The sequence below is a fragment of the Chinchilla lanigera genome, unplaced genomic scaffold (genome assembly GCF_000276665.1).
Source record: "Chinchilla lanigera isolate Chin_1 unplaced genomic scaffold, ChiLan1.0 scaffold00031, whole genome shotgun sequence".
NCBI classification, from domain to species: domain Eukaryota; kingdom Metazoa; phylum Chordata; class Mammalia; order Rodentia; family Chinchillidae; genus Chinchilla; species Chinchilla lanigera.
This window is the reverse complement of record NW_004955432.1, coordinates 20328107-20334106: the sequence shown is the minus strand read 5'-3', so window position 1 is coordinate 20334106 and position 6000 is coordinate 20328107. Positions and strand designations below refer to the sequence as shown.

Below are 6000 nucleotides of genomic sequence, written 5' to 3'. Positions count from 1 at the left end.
ACAGCCAAAGGAAGTAGTTTACAAAAATAAGCAAACTCAAGACAAGCATTTCACAGCCACAACATCAGATAAGCCAGAAAGAAATAATCTTCAATGCACATCAAAACCACTTCACAATGACAATTTGTCGAAGCAGATGTTAATCAAGCTTCAGCCTTTGAACACTAGATACCATCAATTACTAACCTTAATTGAAATCACAATTCTCCAGCTTCTCTGCCAGCAGATTCAGAGGATGATGTATTAAGATATTTACAGTAAAGTAAACAATGCATAGTTGCAATGGAATGGAAAATTTTCAGCTAATGGTGTTTGTCAATCCTTTGTCAATTTTTCTGCCTGCCACAGATGTTTTCTTAGCTGCTTCACAAAAACAGGAATCAACTAGCAGAGAAGAAAGACTTTCTCTCCCCCAGGAAAACAGTACAAAGCCAAGTCTGTACACAGCAGATGCAAAAGAAAGTCCATCTGCTACCAGCTCACAACACCACATGGAGTTTTAAGATTTTATACTGTAGGTAGCCTAGCAGGGTTTGCGAGGACCCCACCAGAATGAAAGGGGGAGAAATGGTAACCTCAAAGTGTTAGGGCAGAAACGACAGCTACACAGACGGAATGAACAACTCCCTGAAACCTGTAAATCAGAGGTTTATTTGTAATAATATTCCTCACGTTGCAAGAACTGGCTAGTTTTTAGGAGTTACACCCAAGATGGGCACAGCACTCTCTCGGTTTTATGGCCTCTAACTCTGGGCTAAGACAACTTGAACTCACAGGTCTGAGCTGAATACGGGCAGGAGTGGACAAGCTTTAACAGCACCCTACCTACAACTTAACGCGAGACAAAACAGCAGTCACTGAACAATACATTTGGAAGAGATCTGAAACCGGCCACCACCCCTGACACTGACTTATCCCGCCTTACTTCCTTCAGATGAGTAACATCTGCCTCTACTTTTGTTGCACATTTAAATACTAAACAGAAGAGAGAAAGATGTATAAAGAAGTACTTAAAATAACTGCTTCTAATAGCCTTAATACAGACATTTTGGGTAAGTAATTACAGCAAATTTCGCATTTCACCTTCAACCCCTGAGGCTACATTATTTCTCCACCTCCCCTGAAAGGAACAGAAAGCACTTATTCTTCAGCTCCGCGATACACAGCAGTTTAATATTCTGCCAGCAATTTTTTTTCATTTTGTAGTTAAATAATTTACTCATTAAAATCATGTTTATGTTAGTTATTTTCCAAAGTAAAATTTAAATACAGGAAGCTCTCGTGAAATGGGAAAAACACTCACATACATTTATTTTTAACATTCTTTTATCAGACCCTGAACAAAGCAAATGAAATTATTATATGACCAACTGTAACTTCTACATAAAGAAGATTAAACAACTATAAATATTCAAGTACAATATATTCAGGAAATATTTTTAAGGTGGCTTTGTTCATTTTTCTCCCAATTCTTCGCAGTTTTACAGTGCTTCCACATTTCAAAGAAACTGTGAATAATGTATACAATGACACAAATGTCTTTATGTACTCCAGAGGAAATAAAGGATAGTTGCCATTATCACATCAGTCAAATAACATTTTCTCACAAATCTGTTTACATTCACTCCAATGATAACATAATGTTCTTCAGCTGTAGTGCCTTATCAATCTAGAAAGCAGTGTAGTAGCAATTAACATAAAATTTAAAAGCTTATACTCATTTTTATCAACGAAAGTTAAAAAAAAACTTGATATCTCTGACATTCAAAAATAATGCTATAAATATGTAAATTCATTTTTTTAAGTAAAATATTTGCATCTCCTTTCCTTCTCCAGGCTTTTGAACTCCTGAGGTCAACAAGGACAAACAATACCACTAGTGTCTCTTTGCAAAAAGCTGGGTTTGCTGTCTGCAAGCAATGGTATCATTTCCATAGCAACCCCCTAACTATTAATTTTCAATTAAAGCAGACACAAAGCGGACAGCCTCAGGCTGGCAGACAGTGTCAAGAGCCCATCTCTGCACGCAACAGTTTCACACAGCTATGAAGCCATAGGTGCCTCCCGCACAAAGCTGCGTTGGGGTGCGTCAAGTTTGGCTGGTTACAACGACATTAACCCTCAGTTCAGGCCTAAATAATTTATAGCAAGCTTCACTAAGCACATAGAATGGTGACAAAAACGAGGGAAAGAAATAATTAACTAATGCAAATACTCCTCAATGTACACAAACAACCATGAGGAAAAATGTCTGAGGAGGAAGTACATTTCCATTTTGTCAAGTCGCCTGTCCTTGCTGGCCACCACCCGCCTCACTGCCAGCCTACCGCTCTTCAGGATCACCTGGGAGTAACTCCCGGTGATGAAAGAAAATGTTACACTCTGCATATTAGTTTTCACAATCAAATTCTGCGTAACATAAAAGACTGTAACTACCGTACGTTACATCATAAAGCTCCTTGCTTTTTATAACCCTATGGCAGGGAATGTGATCAAGGGGGTGCCACCCAGCGAAAAATCTTAACTTCCGTCTTCCAAAATTACAGAAATCCTTTCAAAAATAGATGGCTAACCAGAATGTGGTGTTTTCTTTGTCCTGATGGCAAATTCTTCTTCCTTCCAATAGAAAATCCTTAAAATTCTTTTAATTTCTTAAACACGAGATAACCTGTTCACAATGCTCCTGTATTAGGATACTGCTTTCATCCAAAACAGGTTCGGTTCAAATAACAGCATAACCACCATTTTATACTATTTCATTCCATTCTGAAAGCATGCTGCGTACCTACTATGTGCTAGGCATGGGGATCACTCAAAACTCATCTTGCTTTTCCCCAGAAATAATTATGCAAAAGAACATAAGAAAGGTCAAATTTCTTCTAAATTGGGTATGGTAGGTTGAAAAATCCCTGGACAACTGTCAGTTTTTAGAAGACTTGGTTGTTCTTCTTAGTGCAGAGGGATCTATAAGCAGGACACATCGCACAAGCTTGTACACTGATTAAATACCGTTCTTGAAAGCAGCAGAGCAAACCAACAGGAAGAAAGGCCCAGTGCTATCAAAACTGCTACACCGTAACAATAAAATCTAAACAAAATCGGTGGCATTTACTAAACGGCAGCCATCATTTCAAACAGATAAAACCTGAAATACATATTTTAATAAAACAGAAACAAAGGAGAACTGTCTCCTTTGTTCTACAGTAATACTGTGAAATTTCTTTATTCAAAAGTAGCAAAATGTCCAAGTTTCAAATGTTATGCTTGTCTTTTATTTAAGCTCACATAAAAATTAATATAAACTATGGAAAGAATTCTGGAGTATTTCAAATGTGTGGTTCATTGAGTTACAGGTGCATTTTCTCATTGTCAGAAACTTATATGGGAAATTGCTTTCCATTTATATTTATTTATTTTAATCAACATTATAATAAATACATAGGCTTGGGGCTAATTCTGTCTTCCTTTTTATTAGTCTAATGAACATTTATATATCATGTTAATTATCTCAGACTCCAAAGCCAGAGACAGAATATGGTCTATCTTTGGGATGGGAAGTAAGCAAATCATGGTGTGGTTCTGAAGCCCCACTTGAGTTTTGCTCCAGAGTTGCAACTAGAGCATGACCTTAATGCTTTTCTCATGAGTTTGTTATCTCACCATTTTGACGCATATATTTTTAATGTACATATTCTAAGCTCGCTAAAAAATGGATCTGTCTCAGTCAGTATTGTAAATATTAAGGTGATCTGCATGTGACTAAAATCTTCATATGTCTGTTGTCTAAATGAATTATTTATTGTATGAAAGTGGCAACTCTTTTCCTTCCATTGCCACCTTTAGTACCTTGTACCTCCCGCACTCAAAAGCGCTGCTGAGAGGAATGTTTCAGGGAGAAAACTGCACAGAAGAAAGTGAATAATTCACCCACCTATTTTGACAGGACATCTTATCCAAAAGTTTTGGCAATATTTTTTCAAGACAATATACTATGCAGTGTTACAGTGGTACCTCCGAACTGTTTGTCCTTAACTGGTTCCAAGAGGTATGATGACCATAAAAACCAACAAGTACTTTACAAATTGTTTGGGCAGGGGGTCCTGAGGCAATTCATACCACCAAGTTCCAGCTCATGTGAGAACCACCAGACACACAATAAATACTCTTGACACAATTTTCACATCACAGTACACAAAGTGACAAATTCAGCAAGTTTCAAAGCCATCGAGTACCAAGGTTTGAGCATATTTGTTATCAGAAAGTCAATTCTCCAACAATACCTGTATGGATCAATCTCACATGCACTGCCATATTTATATGGCAGGTGGTATATTTGTGCTGTCAGATAAACAAAAAAGGAAATATTTATTGAGCACCTATTACACCCAGGCATAGTATAAATGTTTTCCATAAATCATCTCTAAACCTTGCAACAATCCTAAAAAGTAGGTAGCAGTATTGATTTTTTTACAAGTAAGGAAAAGGAATCATACAGTTTAACCTGTTCAGGGCCAAACAGTATTTGGTTCACCCTTCAAAACCAAGTCTTTTTTACTCCAAGGCTCATGAGCTTTCTGCTATTCTGCACCGTTTCTTTCCAAGGTCAGATTTATAAATCATTTTCTATGTACAGAATAACTCTACGCTATAGGAGAGGCGCTTTTAGTAAAACAAAATCTCATGTCTCCCCTGGAAATTCCCAACTAATTAATACAGGTATGTATCTAAATCTACCAAGAATACAGAGCACATTCTCATGAACATGTTAAAGTGTTCAATGTGATACAATGTGATTTCTGAACTAGAAAATCACAGTTGAGAGGTCAAAAAAGCCCGTATGAAGGCAATCCCACATTGGAACTTGTCCCCACAGAATAGGCAGGACATTTATAAAAGAAAATATATTTGAGAGGTTGTAAAGGAATGGAAAACTAAAGACATAATTATGAGTTCTTGCGTCCTCCTGAGAAAGGCTATATTCAGATTTGCTGGGGCACACTCCGATACTAGTTGAATACACAAGGTTAAATTAGATTTGAAATTGGAGTGGTCAAGAAAGTATTCCACAGACAATAGGAATATCAAAAGGGATTAGCAAAACTGAAGAGTAATCATATTAGAGTTGTTTTTAAAAAGTAAATTATGACCAATGCATACGTTGACATGGTAAAGACATAGAAATGAGAAAACAAAATCAACTGGGAAACAATCCTAATAACTCCATGATGTAGCAGAGCATCCCATTGTTTTGCACATTTTACAAAAGAAAAACTGAGTCACAGGAAATTAAATAATTTTACAGAGTGACACATTGCTTAATAACTCGGTATGTGAAATTAAAAGAGTTAAGTGTTCAATTAAAATATTCATAGGAAGAACAAAGGGAAACTACTCAATAAAATGTCCATTAAAATGCGTTCAATTTATTCTTCACTAAAAAATACCTCACAATTTAAGTCTCTTTGAGATCAGCTAAACTATTTGTGTCTTACAAAGAATTACAAGACACTCGTGTAAGTGTGAGATTTTTAAATATCTGTGGCCAAAGTCTGTTTTAATGCTCCCTAAGCATTGTGTCACCTGCGTCCCTGGACCTGAGTGAAAAAATAATGCTCTGACTGGATGAAGACAAGGGAAGCAACTTGTATTAATGGTTACATTGTGAGAAAAAAAAAAAAAGCCAAAACAATCTATAGATCTCTAGTGAGAATTTGTAATTTATTGAACAAGTTTTAAGCATTTAATTGCCACTCAGTCCATTTAAGGCAGTGGCATTTACCAAATGAATGTAAAATGTGCTTTTCCAAACATAATTTAATGGTCAGAAATTACCGAATAAATAAATAATAAATAGGTACATAGTAGTTGTGTTCCTCAGAATAACTCTGCTTGTACACCGTGCTAAAAGTAACTTATGTTTCAATTTGTGTGTCATATTAATATGCAGCTTTTGTTTTAATTCTTCTCTTAAAATATTAGTGGCTTACATTTTTAAACAAG

At 36.2% G+C, this 6000-nt stretch overlaps 1 protein-coding gene across 1 annotated transcript in view; it reads right to left on the bottom strand.

Annotated features, from left to right (window-relative positions):
• The window catches only part of Foxp2 (forkhead box P2), a 384240-nt gene that overhangs the window by 255502 nt on the left and 122738 nt on the right, over nucleotides 1-6000 (bottom strand). The window lies entirely within an intron of this gene.